Here is a 15097-nt window from a genome sequence, read left to right as displayed (position 1 = left end):
ACGGGGAGGGGTTAGTATATCACATTCCATACATTTTTTCTTAATGTATTCTCCAGTATTAATTTAAATACGCGAGTATTTTAAAAAATACCAGAAACATTTTTTATATATTTTAATAAAATCAATCTAATTTTTACCCAAAATTTTTTTTCAAAATATATACTCTTGTATTAAATGTAATACCTGAGTATTAAAATAAACAACTACAACCATTTTTACATTTATTTATTATTAATCTCCCTTTAAATACATATAATGTATTATTAAAAATAGACTACAACAACATAACAAATACTTACCAATACTCACAAATGCATTGTAATGGCATGCGTTGTAATAGCATGCGTTGTAATGGCATGCGTTGTAAAGGTATGTGTGTTGTAATGGTATGCAATGTGATATGTCTGTGTTGTAATGGATGCGTTGTAAAGGCACTGCTTTGTAATGGATGTCTCCCGTTTGACCCTGACAAGAATTGTGGTTGATGCTTGAGTAGGGTTTCATCTCCCTCAAGCAGTAACCCAATTTCTCACATTGGTGGTCAGTGGAGTGAGTCAGTACTTCTTGTTTTTCAGTGCCATACAGTATTTTGTGTAGCACTAAAATCCCATATAAAAAATGTGATTCCAATTTGAGTTTCTTTTAAATTCTCCCTGATTGTCTCTTTTGCTTTTTACAAATTCACTCTCAACCTACCTGTCTGTGCCTGTAACCATACTTGCAAGAATGGAATTTGATCTTAACAATCTGGAGAGCTACACTGTGGCTCAGCTCAAGAAGTTCTATAAGGAAAGGGGGCTTCTAGCAAAGAGAAGCACCAGGAATCTGAAGCTCCAGAAGGCTCTGAGGGCCTGGTCAGTGGCCCACCTGGTAACAGCCACATCAGGGGACCACGATGAGGAGGAAGGAATGGAGGAGCAAGAGGAGAACCTGGGCCAGGTTGTGAGCTGGAGCCCTCAGAGGGGGAGAACAACTTCTCCCCAGGATTAGATCTCCCTGCCAGGGCAGTAAGTATTGTCTCTTCCCAAGGCATGTTCCCAGAGGGGCTGGTAGACAGGAGTGCTGAGAGGAAATTTCAGCTGCAATGGAGAAACTAAAAATGGAGGAAAAGAAAGTCGCTATAGAGTAGAGGAAAATGACCCATCAGCTAAATCTCAAAGAGGTGAACATCCCTAAAGACTTAGGGGATCATTAGGATGGCCGGCGGACTTTGTCCGCCTGCCATCCTTTCGGGGATTGGGACCGCCCGCCATAAGGGTGGGGGTCCCATGTGGGCAATTAGGATGCGGCTGCCACAGTGGCGGGCGCATCCGCATTCCTGGCATTGTGGTGGGCGGTGCCTTCTGCCTCAGGGGGTAGACAGAGGGAGGGAGACAGAGGGAGGGAGACAGGCGGAAGGAGAGAGACGGAGAGAGACAGAGGGATGGAGACAGAGGGAGACAGAGAGAGGGGGAGACAGATGGATACAGAGGGAGACAGAGAGAGAGGGAGACAGAGAAAGAGGGAGACAGAGAGAGAGGGAGACAGGGAAGGAGGGAGACAGGGAGGGAGGGAGGCGGAGGGAGGGAGATGGAGGGAGACAGACGGAATGAGAGAGAGGGAGAGAGAGAGCCCAAGAGGGAGGGAGATAGAGAGAGGGAGACAGAAAGCGACAGACAGATGGAGACAAACAGAGGGAGGGAGACAGACAGAGGGAGACAAAGGGAGAGAGACAGAGGGAGACAGACAGAGGGAGACAGACAAAGTGAGGGAGACAGAGGGAGGGAGACAGATGGTGAAAATGGAGGGATGGAAAGGGAGGGAGAGGGAGGGGGAGAGAGGGAGGGGGAGAGAGGGAGGGAGACAGAGAGACAGAGAGAGAGAGAGGGAGAGAGATAGCGATAGAGAGGGATAGAGAAAAATATGTGTGTGCTGGGTCTGTTGGCTCAGTGGAGGAAGGCGTCACAGTTTTTTTTTGCTCTAGTCCCGCCCTCTCCCCCACTGACCCTGCCCCCACTGATGTGGCACTGTAAATTTGGCCCGAGATAGAAAGTTTGTGAGTGCCCATGATCTAACCCAAACTGTTATGTGAATCCGATATCCCTGGTTTATGTACTTTAAGATGTATTTTGAACCGTTGTTATTGGCCCCTAAAAGGAGTGGGGATCATAGGCCAGTGCCTACTTTGCCTAGTTAGTAATCCAGAACTGTCTGGGTAGAGAGTTTGTATTCTAGGGACTGAATGCCCTGAAATTTGTGCAAATGACACATTTGTTGATTTTCACAAATGTCTTCCAACAAATGTCTAACCTGGAACAGCTTAGTAATTTAATTCTATCAAGAGAGGTAGTTAGTCTCTTTCAAGGGTAGGAATGGCATAGGAATGCCCTATAAACCGGTGAAGGAATGGGTGTCTGCTTACAATCAAACATTATCCTCACAGTAATTTAAAAAATCTAAATAATAAAATGGCTATTGGACAAATCTGAAGGGATTTTCCCCTGCTCAGTTGTGAACTAATAACAATTGTACATGTGGAATTGTATCCACCTAGTTAGGATTGCACATTGACATAGGTTTTCAATAAGTATGGCTAGAAATTTCTGTTTCTCACAGGTTTCCAGCATAACCTGAGAGGCTTTGGTAAATATAAACTCTTGTGAGGTTGATAAAATCACTGAGTGTATGTAATTTTTTTTAATGAAACAGGCAAAGATTTTTTTCAACTAGAAAAATCTGTTGGTTAATATGTGTCAAAGAATGCAGAGAGGTCCAGCAACACTTAGGCTGTGACTTGTATTTGTAGCAGTTTTTTTTTTTACAATAAATTGTATGGAAATTTTACAACCAAAGGGGAGTTCCACCAGCAAATAACGATCATGCAAGTCACAAATTACAGAAATTGAAACTGCTGATGGGGGTAGCATTTGAGGAGTAATGTTGCAGTTAAACCAACAACCCACACCACCCGAGAACCCCCTCCCATGCACCGCGTTTCCCACTAAAAACATTGTACAGGCATGAAAACATATAAGCATATCTCCACGTTGGCCCATCCGCGTCTTGAAGTGAGGATCCACTAAATAGTAAGTCTGTCTATAGGGTCTGAATCTGCTGATGGTAACAAGAGGGAGAGGACTATGCCTGATAAGTAGCCCATACTTTCCAGATCTTCCCATGCTTCAGCGGGCATTCTCTGGCTTGAAACACTGCCACTTCAGCTGACGTACATTTGTCTAAAGTGGATATCCAGGCCGCCACCCCCAGGGGGGAAGAGGACTTCCACTGTTGCGCTATGTCCCGCTTAGCCAAAGTAAGCCCCAGAAATAACAAATGCTGTTTGTATATGTTCCCCCCAAATGTCGTCCGTACTTTGGAGAAGAGAAGGTCGAGGGTCTGCAGGGAGGTCCCATCCTAGCACCCGCCCCAGGCAGGAAAACATACGCGACCAGAAATTTTGCAAAGCCGTGCAGCCCCAGACCGTGCGCAGAAAGGAGCTGTTGTCAGATTGGTATCTAAGGCATGTGGGGGACGGGATAGCTCCCATCTTCAAGAGCCGGAAACGGGTGTAGTACACCCGGTGTAAGTATTTAAACTTGATTAAACTGTATCTAGAGGTCACTGCAGAACCTCTGGGAGTGGCGAAAGCCTCAGTCCAGTCATCATCTGAGAGGGTCGGTATATCCGCCTCCCACAATGCTCTCGTCTGGTGTAGGTTTATCTTAGAATGTGTGGTCAGTGTCTGGTAGAGTTGGCAAATTTTATGTTCTCCGAGGTCCCCCATCAACAGTCTACCCTCCAACGGGTGAAATTCTGGCAAAGTCGTAAGGTTTTTAATCAGATGAGACAGGGCGTGGTGAAGCTGAAGGTATTTGTGGAATTGGGACTTGTGGAGATCAAACTCCTCCTGCAGCCGTTGAAAGGATTTAAGTGTGGGCCCACGCATTACATCACCTAGCGTTGAGATCCCTATATCATCCCATCTGCGGAACCCGGGCAGGGTCACGACCGACCGGAGGCACGTGCCCCGCCAGAGAGGGGTCTCGCACGTCAGCATGCCCCACCAACCCAGGGTCCTAGAGACGCTCCTCCATACCTGTATCACCGTACGACAGGCCAAGGAATGGGCCCCCATGGTAGAGTTGCTATACAGGAGATCGAGAAAGGGATGCACCTCCAAAAAGAGTCTCTCCACCACGTAAGCCGGGTCATTGTGCGGGTTATACCACCAGTCATTAATGACGAGCAGCTGGGATGCCCAGTAGTAGGACCGCACCTCTGCCCCTGCGATGCCCCCACAGTAGGTAGATTGGAAACAGGTCGCCAGAGCCACCCGAACCGCCCGCCACCCCAGAGGAAGCTATCAAGAGTTCATTCATTTGACGGAACCACGACATTTGGATTGGATATGGGTAGTTTTGCAGGCGGTACAGCAAACATGCAGGGACACCATTATAACCTCTTCGATGCTCATGACGGCTCCCGGCCGTCGTGAGTCACAGTGGGCGTGTGCTGATGACGGCCGGGAGCCGTCATGACCACGCCCGCGATCGGATGTTCAGCACTGCTGCGGAATTCACGCCGCAGTGATGAGGTTAAAAATCGTTGACCTACCGTATAAGGACAGGGGAAGATGAGACCATATCATCGTCTCATCCCGGACACCCCGAAGCAGAGGTGCAATGTTAAGCGACCACGCCACAGTAGGGTTTCTGGTAATATGAACCCTGAGATATTTAAACCCTTCAATTGCTATGACCAGCTGCGAGGCCCAGTCCTGGCTACCCTGATCCCCGCATATAGGAAAGAGTGTTGACTTGGATGGGTTGGCGTGTAGCCCTGTCATCTCGCCAAACACCCACAGAATTTGTAACACCCTCGGTCCGGTGACCCACGGGTCAGAGAAGAGGAAGAGCGCGTTGTCCGCAGATAATGCAATTTTATCTGAATATTCCGGGGACCAAACCAGACCCCTATAAGTCGCATCTAGGCGCACCAACACTGCTAGCCGCTCGATTGCCAGAGCGAAAAGAAGCAGGGAGAGAGGGCATCTCTGCCGTGTTCCCCTCTGATAATAGGAAGGGATCAGAACGGTACCCGGCCACTCGCACAGAGACAGAGGCAATCAGGTCTGTGTAAAGTAGTTTAACATAAACTCTAAAGCGGGGCCCCAGATTCACAGCCTCTAGTCGTTTAAAGAGATATGTCCAGCCGGGAGAATCAACAGCCTTATCAATATCGGCTAGGAGGACCGCCGCGGGCATCCCAACCGTTGGGCTTTGGCAACAGCATTATGTGCCCGTCCTATGTTATGTCTGGTGGAGCGTTGCGGCATGAAGCCGGACTTGTCCGGATGGACGAGGTCCAAAATACAGGTGCGGAGACGATCCTGCAACACCTTTCCCAGCAAATTCGGCACAAAGTTCAAAAAAGATATATAGCGGTACGAGCCCGGTCTTCTGGTGGGCGGCCTGGTTTGAGGAAAACGACACCAGTCCGGGGGCAAGATCCTCTGCTTGAGCGCCTGATGTAGAGCGCTGAGAATGTTGGGCCCAGCGGTCCCTATATGGGGGCGCAGAAGACACTGGGAACCCGTTGGGGCCGGGTGCGCGGCCCGGATGAATATTAGTGAAAGGGGCCTGCAATTGGTCCAGAGAGATGGGCTTGTCGAGGGCATCCCGTTGCTCATCCGATAGATGCTTCGGAGGAATATGCACTAGGAATGCATCAATGAGCAGATCGGCGAGTTCCTCCCGGGCGCTGTATAATGCAGCATAGAAATCGGTGAAGATCTGCACCACTGCCTCCGGGGAGGAGCACAAGGCGCCCGTAGATGACTGAAGAACCGGGACCTGTGTCGGGGAGGACCGTGCTTGGCACAGCCTGTGGAGCATCTGACTGGATTTATCTCCCCACTGATATATCCAGTATTGGGTCGCCAACCAGGCCTCCTTAGAAGTGTCCGTAAGAAGCTGCTGCAGCTGCTGCTGAACCTAGAGTAGATTGCGGTGAGCACCCACATCGGTCCCTGCTACCACCGAGTCCTGGAGGGCACATTGTCGCTCCTCCAATTCAAGGATCTGCGCCTGACGGCGCTTCTTTTCACCCGTGCGATAACTAATGTCGACCCCACGTATCTTGGGCTTAAAAGCTCCCCACAGTGTAATCTGAGAAGAAACTGATCCTACATTCAAGGCTAAATAGTCCACCGTAGCACGATGCAGTGCCTCTTGATACATGGGATTGCGGAGCGACCAATGTGACATGCACCAGCGAAAGGAAGGGCGACTGGTCTGCAGGGGGAGCTTGAGCTGGGTAGGCGAATGATCCAATAAGCCGCATGGGAGGATGGAGGTGCTGACGACCCTGTGTGTGTGTAGCTATGTGGAAGAAACATGTAATCCAACCGCAACAGCATGGGGTGTACTGAAGACACATATGTAAATCCTGCCTCGTATGGGTGAAAGTCCCGACATGTATCAGTCCAACCTAGAGCATGAGCCAGGATGTTCAGCCTGGATATGGGGGGAAGGACCGTTGGAGGCTGTGCCCGCCATCTGCCAAGAGGGGCCATGACGTTGTTCCTGTCTCCCCTGAGAATAGTCAAACCAACTGGGAGGTCTCCCCAAAGCTGCGTAAATCTGTCTACAAACGTCTGCCCAAGGGGGGGTGGGGCATATATGCTCCCAAGAGTTACCTGCTCCCCCCGCCAAAGTGCCAGACACAACCGTGAACCGGCCGGCCGCCGGGGTCTAACCACTGTCTAGTGTCCTGGAAGGGGACTCTGCGATGAACAAGTATGGCCATTCTTCATGCCCCTCTGGAAAAGCCAGAGTGGTATACCTGGTTGTAGCCAAATCTGGAGAGACACATGGCCTTATTACCTAATAAGTGAGTTTCTTGTAGGAACAAGACATCAGCGGAGTGGCGCTTAGCTTGGGTCAGTACCGCCCCTCTCTTAACCTTGTTTAGCAGGCCCAGCACATTCCAGAACACAATGTTCAGGTCCCCCAGAGGAGTGTCTCTAGCTGTGTGTGCCATGAGCCCTGCATGTGAGACTCACATGCTGGCGCTCATCAGTCCAAGTAAAGACCTCCTCCGGGGTGTCAAAGAAGTACGATTTGGAGTTATAAAGTACTTTCATGCGTGCTGGAAACAAAAGAGCATAAGAGAGGTTTAAGTCACACAGTTGCCTTTTTGCGGCTACAAAGGACTGATGCTGTTGCTGGACAATCCGGGTGTAGTCGGAAAAGGCCATGATGGGATGAGACTCGAAGACCATCTTTTCTTTATGCGTCCTGGCGAAGCATGGTATGGCATCACGGTCAGCGAAGTTAAGGAGGCGGGCTATGACCGGGCACGGGCGCTCACCAGGTGGCGGCTTTTTAACCAGGGCACTGTACGCTCTCTTGACCATGATGCAGGATGAGATGTCCTCAGCGGGCAACAGCGCCCAAAGTCAGTTGGAAAGGAAAAGGCCCATCGCAGCCCTCCGGAAAGCCCACCAGACAGATGTTGTTGTGGTGGGCCCTCCCTTCCGCGTTCTCGGCCCGGGCCGCGATCTCTTTGGAGACCATAGCCAGCTTATCAACCTTCTTCTGGAGGGCCTACACAGAATCTTCAACCGTGGAGACCCTCGTCTCGGCCTCCGTGATGCGATCCACCGCCTTCAGGAGGTCTTGACGGAGAAACGCCCCTCAGACCCCACTGTGCCGATTTGAGCCTCCAGGGCAGAGCGGGATTGCGTGATGGCCTCCAGGAGCATCGCAGTGTCCGAGGAAATACCTCCAGTGGCCTCCTTCCCAGCCGGGGTGGCCATGGCATACTGGTCTATTGTCAGCTGCTTAGGCGCCGCCGCGCCGGTGGTATGCTTGTCCATGAAGGCGTGTGGGCCAGTCCCCGGGCAGCCCAGGGAGGAGCCGGCTGTGGGGCCAAGGAGCAGCGGGAGGACAGCGAGGCTAGACACCAACCTTGCAGCCAGTCAGAGCGCTCCCAAGTATGTAGCCAGGCAGGTGTGGCCCCCTGGTGCCCCGGGCCCCCACAAGCCTGGCCCTCAAGCGGTGCGACTCTCGGCCCAGAGACCGCGGCCCCCGCCTCCAAGACCCCGGCACTGCCCCGCGGCAGCCGGCCACTCCACTGCGAGGAATCGGCCCCTCCGGGGCAGCTCACCCAGGGCGTGCGGCCTCCGTCACCCAGTGCCGCCGTCAATGCCGATCCCCAATGTCTGCCAGCCCGCGGCGATAACGCACGGCAGCCAGAGCGGGCCCCCCTGGACTCCTCAAGACACACCGGCCTGCTCCCAGCACAATCGCCGTAACAGCAGCCCACAGCTGTGCATGTGGGGACCAGGATCAGTGGCGGAAAGTGTCTCTGGTGGGAGCGAACAGCGGAGCTCTACAAAGATGTGGCCGCCATGTTCGGCTCCCAAGTCACGCCTGTATTTGTAGCAGTTTTAGTAGACACAAATAAGGCTTCAGTGTGTATGTTGATACACGTGGAGTGGTGTGGCTCACTGGTTAGAGGCAGCAGACCCGGAAGCAGAGAACGGCCCGGGACCAGGGTTCAATTCTCGACGCGGCAGCGTCGTGGACCAGGGTCAGCGGACTCGATAATTCTCGCCTCGGTGCCTACTCTAACCAGGGATCACACTCGGCAACTCTGGGCATTAGCTTGCCTCATCTCTACAACGGCCCCCACACATTCATCGGGGATGCCTGGTTTCACCTTGGAGATACCCAGTAGGGACCATCTCACAGGGATAGCCAGGACGGGTTCCCCAGCGGTCTACAGCGCCACGACACCTCAGGGCAGCAGTGCGCTTTACAAGACACATTACATTACATCATTATATTACAAAAAATGCATTTTTCCATCTTTATCCTATGCCTTTTGATGTCTCCCCACCTTACAGCTGTTAGACCTGGCATCGTTTGGTGAGGTTTCCCCTGTCTTTTTGTTTCATACCTCCTGTTTTTGGACTGTGTGTTGAATTTCGTTATAGCTGGCTTTAGGACTCTGGGCACTATACCACTGCTGACCAGTGCTAAATTGCAAGTGCTGTGTGTCTGAAATGTATTGCCAAATGGTTTCTCCATGATTGACATATTTGATTTACTGGTAATTCCCTACTAAAATGCACTATGTGTGCCCAAGGTCTGTAAATTAAATGCTACTAGTGGGCCTACAGCACTGGTTGTGCAACCCACTTAGTAACCCTGTAAACATGGCTCAGGCCTGCCATTGCAGAGGCTGTGTGTGTAATTTTGAGAATGGACAATGTGTCAGCAGTGAAATATGTGAACAAGTTAGGAGACCCGCATTCAAAGGATCTATCAGATCTAGCCAGAGTTTTTGGGATTACTGTTTGAGTCAGAATATTCTGGCTTAGTCAGAACATATTCCAGGCCTGAAGTATGTGGAGGCAGCTTGGTGCTTGAGGAATTATAGGGAATCCAGTGACTGGAGTCTCCACAGGTCAGTGTTCCTGAGGTGGATGGAAGTTTGGGGACCTTGTTATGTGGATCTATTTGCGAACAGAAGGAATACCCAGTTGGAGAAGTTTTTCAGTTGGTGTCTGATCCAGATTCTGCGGGGATAGATGCTTTCAGGCAGGATTGGATGGGACTTCGTCGTTATGCTTTCCCTCCAATTGTTATGATCACTCCAGTAACCTTATTAGTACACAAGTGGAGGGAAGCAGTGGTTTTGATAACCCCCTGTGGAAGTATCAAGTCTGTTACCCAATCCTCTTAGAAATGTCAATAGATTTTCCAATTTTACTACCAATGTTTCAGGACATTTTGTTGGGTCCGTTGGGGAAACATCACAAGGTGGTGTTGTCAGATCAGTTGAGAATGATGGCATGGAGAATTTCAGGCAAGTCTGGGAAGTGCCTGGACTTTCTGAGGAGGCTTCTAACCTTATCAGAGAATCCTGGGCTCCAGGAACAAGAAAAATGTATAGATTGGCGTGGGAGAAATGGTTAAACTTGTGTGTGGTGAGGGATTTTGATCCCGTTTCAGTATTGTGATGAGCATTAGTGTTTATGTGTTGTGTGTTGTTTGAAGGAGTATGAGAAGAGAACTGGCATTCGTTCATCAAATGATGATCAGCTTTTAATCTCTTATAGGAAACCTCACAGGGCTGTGTCAAGCTCGACTCTAGCTAGATGGGTAAAGTAGGTGATGAGTAATGCTGGTCTTGATGTGAGCAGGATCGTTGGACATTCTATGAGAGGTGCTTCGGCCTCGAAAGCATTAATGCTTGGGGGTGCTTTGCATGATATTCTGAGATGTGCTGATTGGTCAAATGACTCAGTGTTTCGGAAATATTATTTTAAACCAGTGGTTAACAAAGCTTCTAGTTTGTTAGAGAAACTTTGGACTTGCAATAATCTTAGCCTCCATGGATGGACAGAAAATCTGTATTTTATTAAAGACATGAGGGCTAATACTATCCCTCCCTTAACCCAACCCTTGTTTGGTAATTGTTGTTTGTTTTTTCATAAGTTGTGGACCACAATGAGATGAGAAGATGGTTTCCCATAAAGAATGGTTAACTTTTTATCTGGAGTTACCAAGCTATTGTTAATATGGACTTATGTTTTGGTTATGTTGCAGTGCACAAAAAGAAAGAAGGATCACTGAAATAATATCGAAGGACAAAATATCGACTTGCAAAAATATCGTGGACAAAATATCGACAGTCAAAATATCGAGTTGATATCTACAAACAGGTAAGTACAAAAATATTGAGTACAAAATATCGTTAACAATAATATAGTTGTAAAAAATATCGACTTTATTAAAAACAGTGTTAAATTAAATTAATATTCAAATATAATTACTAATATATACTTAAAAATACTTAAATTAACTTATAATAATTAAATAATAAATAAAAATAATAAAAATAATTTTTTACAATCTTATTTGTTAAAACATATATATATAGTAACATACTATAATTAAATAAGATACTATTATATTACCGTACGATACCAGAAGTGTAAAAAATACTATTCCCACTCCAAAGAGTGCAAGCGTAGGGAAAGCGTTGGATAGCGTAGGGGTTAAAATTACTATTCCCACTCCAGTGGGTGCAACAGTAGGGAAAACTGACCCTAAACCCAAAAAATACCCCTTTACCCAAAAACCCAAAACTGACCCTGAACCCTAAAAATACCCCTTTACCCAAAAACTGAAAACTGACCCTGAACCCAAAAAATACCCCTTTACCCAAGAACTGAAAACTGACCCGGAACCCTAAAAATACCCCTTTACCCAAAAACTGAAAACTGACCCTGAACCCTAAAAATACCCCTTTAGTCAAAAACTGAAAACTGACCCTGAACCCTAAAAATAACCCTTTACCCAAAAACTGAAAACTGACCCTGAACCCTAAAAATACCCCTTTACCCAAAAACTGAAAACTGACCCTGAACCCTAAAAATACCCCTTTACCCAAAAACTGAAAACTGAGCCTGAACCCTAAAAAAACCCCTTTACCCAAAAACTGAAAACTGACCCTGAACCCTAAAAATACCCCTTTACCCAAAAACTGAAAACTGACCCTGAACTCTAAAAATACCCCTTTACCCAAAAACCCAAAACTGACCCTGAACCCTAAAAATACTCCTTTACCCAAAATTAATTAATATTATTTAATTACCAAATAATTATTAATTAACAATAACAACAAAGTAAATATATTAGCACATTAGCTGAAATTAATTTAATTTAATAATTAATATTATTTTTCCCAATTAATTAATTAACAATAACTAAAAATTATATATATAAATAAATTACTCTAATTAATGTAATTAACTAATTAATATTATTTAATTACCAATTAATTACTAATTAAAAATATGAACAAAATTATATTCATTAATTAACTAATTAATATTAATTAATTACCAATTAATTATTAATTAAAAATATTTACAAACATATATTAATTAATTAATTATTATTAAATTACTCCCCACCCTTATCCCCTATTAACCCAACATCCCGCTCCTAAACATTAACTACAATTTATATTACTATTAATAAAAAATAAAAAAATGTAACCTTTTTTCTACATATTATCGATTTTTTGAGTCGATATTTTTGTACTCGATATTTTTTTATCATTATTTTATACGATATTTTGACCAACGATATTTTTGTTATCGATATTTTATTGTTGTCGATATTTTTAACTCGATATTTTGTCCATTCGATATTTTGTAGTCGATATTTTGTCTGTGCACCAAGAAAGAAGATGGCTGGTGGTTCTGGCCCTTTGTTGAATTCTTAGAACTTGTTAATGTTCTTTGTCCTTTAAAGGAGCTGCTAAGGGTGGCGCAATAAAGCAGATTGCAATAATATTAACTCCTGTGTCTTTAATTAAATCCCGATTTTCTGTCCATCAAAGTTTATGAAAATCTACATTTTAAACTACAATTTCAACCTGGCAAGTTCACCCCTTTGCCAGGCCCAAATCCTCCTTTTCATTACATAGAAGGCCAATGGTGGCTCCTCAGCAATGGTTGAGGAGCTTCACTCCACTGCCTGGCTCAGAGCCAGCAAATGTAAAATAAAACAATGTTCTTGCATCTTTTTATTATACCTTTGCCAGCTGTTATGTGAGGGGCAGGTCCAGGCATGGGAGGAGGGAGGAGGTGTGCTACATTCACTCCACTCCCTAAGTGCTCATGTGTGTTTGGCCAGCCATCTCAGGCTGACCAAAACACACATGCACACTTAGGTTTTCTCCAGCCCAGCTGCATTGAGCAGCGGGGCTGGAGAACCCCCCCCCCCCAGACTCACTGGTCTGAGCAGGGTGTCTTTCCTACCCGTTCAGACCAATCCCTGCACTGCTCTGCAGCACGGGGATCGGATGGGAGTCTGTCCCAGGGGCTGCTGGGACCCAGGAAGAAGAGGAGAGGTGGCACGACGCTGGAGGTAGCCAGCAGCAAAAGGTAAGTATTTTTAATATATTTATATCTTATTTCTAACACCCCGTGCGACGCCTCCTGCGCAACCCCACCTGCCACGACCCTTTGTTTATTTCCGCCGCCACTGTGTAAGGCACCCCTAGGCATGGGCAGGGGCAGTATTTTAAAAAGGTAGGACATGTACTTTTGTGTTTTACATGTCCTGAGAGTGAAAACTGCTCAATTCGTTCTGTACCACAGCAAGGCCTATCTCTCCCTTAGGTTAACAAGGGGATTGCCTTGAAACATCCTTTACGTGTAATTTTCCATTGGGAGCAGATAGAAATTTGGAGTTTGGTGTCTCTGAACTCACAATTTTAGAACAGATCATTTTGTAAAGGTGTTTTTTTAATTGCAGGTCTAAAAATGACACTTTTAGAAAGTGGATATTTTCTTACTTTAGCCAGCCTGTGCCTCTGCCTGCCTCTGAATGCACGTCTGGGTGACAGTTGGGATTCTGTGCATTCACTCTAGATAGTCACATAGAGGGAGCTGAGATGTGGCCTGCATACTCTAATGGCCCATCACGAGGCTGATGGGTCTTTCTGAGCTACAGTTTTGGGAGGAGTTGACACTTACTCCTAAATAGGGCTGTGCCTGTCCCCTCACAAAGGAGCCAGGGAAGGGTCCTGTGCACTTCAAAGAACTTTCTTTGCAGTTTTCCTATTTCAAAGACTAAAATGGGTATAAGTACTGGATCTCTGACACCATATACTCAGAACACTCCTAGATTGATGATATGCTGCCAGGAAGAAGAGCTGTTTGCTTTGCTGTGTAGGCCGTAATTTTGTCCTGGGAATGAGATGACTGGACTTTGCTCTTAACATCCTGTTTTCTACAGTTTCTCCAAGGGCTTGAGCTGTGCTTGCCTCCTGTTAGAAGTCTCAGGACCAACAAAGACTTCACCTGCAGCACCTGGACTCCTCTGCTGTGAGCCCTTCTCTGCCAGGTGGTACCAAATCCAGTTCCTGGTCCCTGTGAAGTGAGTTCTGGTGCTAAAAGAAGAAAAGTACACATCTACTCCAAGCGTCACTTTGGAATCTGTGAATCCTTGCAAGAATCGACACGTCACATCTGCCTGCACCAAAATCGTGGTCCTCGCTCACTTAGTGCGCTAAGCACCGACCGCTATTTACAATGTAAGCTCCGACTTTGCCGCAGGGCCCCGAAGAATCGCCGCTGTGTGAGTCTCGAGCACCGCTTCATCAAAGTCCTTGATGCACATCTACGACTTGGACACAGAGCCCTTGGTTTAATTTTGACACTGTGGAATCAACGCATCGTGCTGTGACATTGCTGCATCATCGAAATTGCAATGTATTCAGCAACCAAGGTAAAGCACATGCAAATGATGCATCACCTCTTCTGAGCAGCTCAAAGACCCTGCGCCAACTCCAGAAAATGACGCTTCACTTACCATAAGTGATGCATCACCTCCTTTGCGCAATGCATCATCCCGAGCACCAACGCACCAACAACCCTGCTTAGCAGTAAGGAAACAACACCCAACACCTCATCTGCATTCGCACTTTGCTTTTTTGTCCTCATTCTTCGAAAAGTGCTCTAAGTGGGGCAATGACTAAAGCCCAAGAATAGACCCTGTCTCTTCTCACTGAAGGATTGGTAAATGTAACCCCCGGGAGCTGTTATCAAAAAGGCTTATCAGGGGTGACCATGGCTCCTCCTCTTCTGCAGGCCATTAAAATCTAGCCTTAGCTAGCTTCCCCTCATATCAGCCAGGCGAGCAGGTTCATAATCATTGGACTAGTGGGTGCATCAATTATATTTCTTGTAACTAATAAAACCAATGAAAAGGTATTCAACAGAAACTAAGGTGAAAAAACAAGATCAAACAAAAATGAGGCTCGGAATTATATTAATCAAAAGTGTTGTGGATAAATTTGTGCGTATTAATTTAAAGCAAAAGGATGAGAAACATATACTGAAAATCAACTATCCCATAAGTCCCAAAATTTTGTTTCTTTAACCCTTTTGCTAGCTCGGTTGAGATTAGAGATACGTTGGACTGAGCCTATCCATTTACTTTTAGTGGGTGGGACGGGTAAGATCCATTTTATACAAATCTCCCTTCGCGCCAGAAGTATTAAAACAAAAAGAAGTACCTCCTGTTTT

The sequence above is a fragment of the Lissotriton vulgaris genome, chromosome 4_1 (assembly GCF_964263255.1).
Source record: "Lissotriton vulgaris chromosome 4_1, aLisVul1.2, whole genome shotgun sequence".
NCBI classification, from domain to species: Eukaryota; Metazoa; Chordata; class Amphibia; order Caudata; family Salamandridae; genus Lissotriton; species Lissotriton vulgaris.
Note: the sequence above shows the minus strand (reverse complement) of the source record.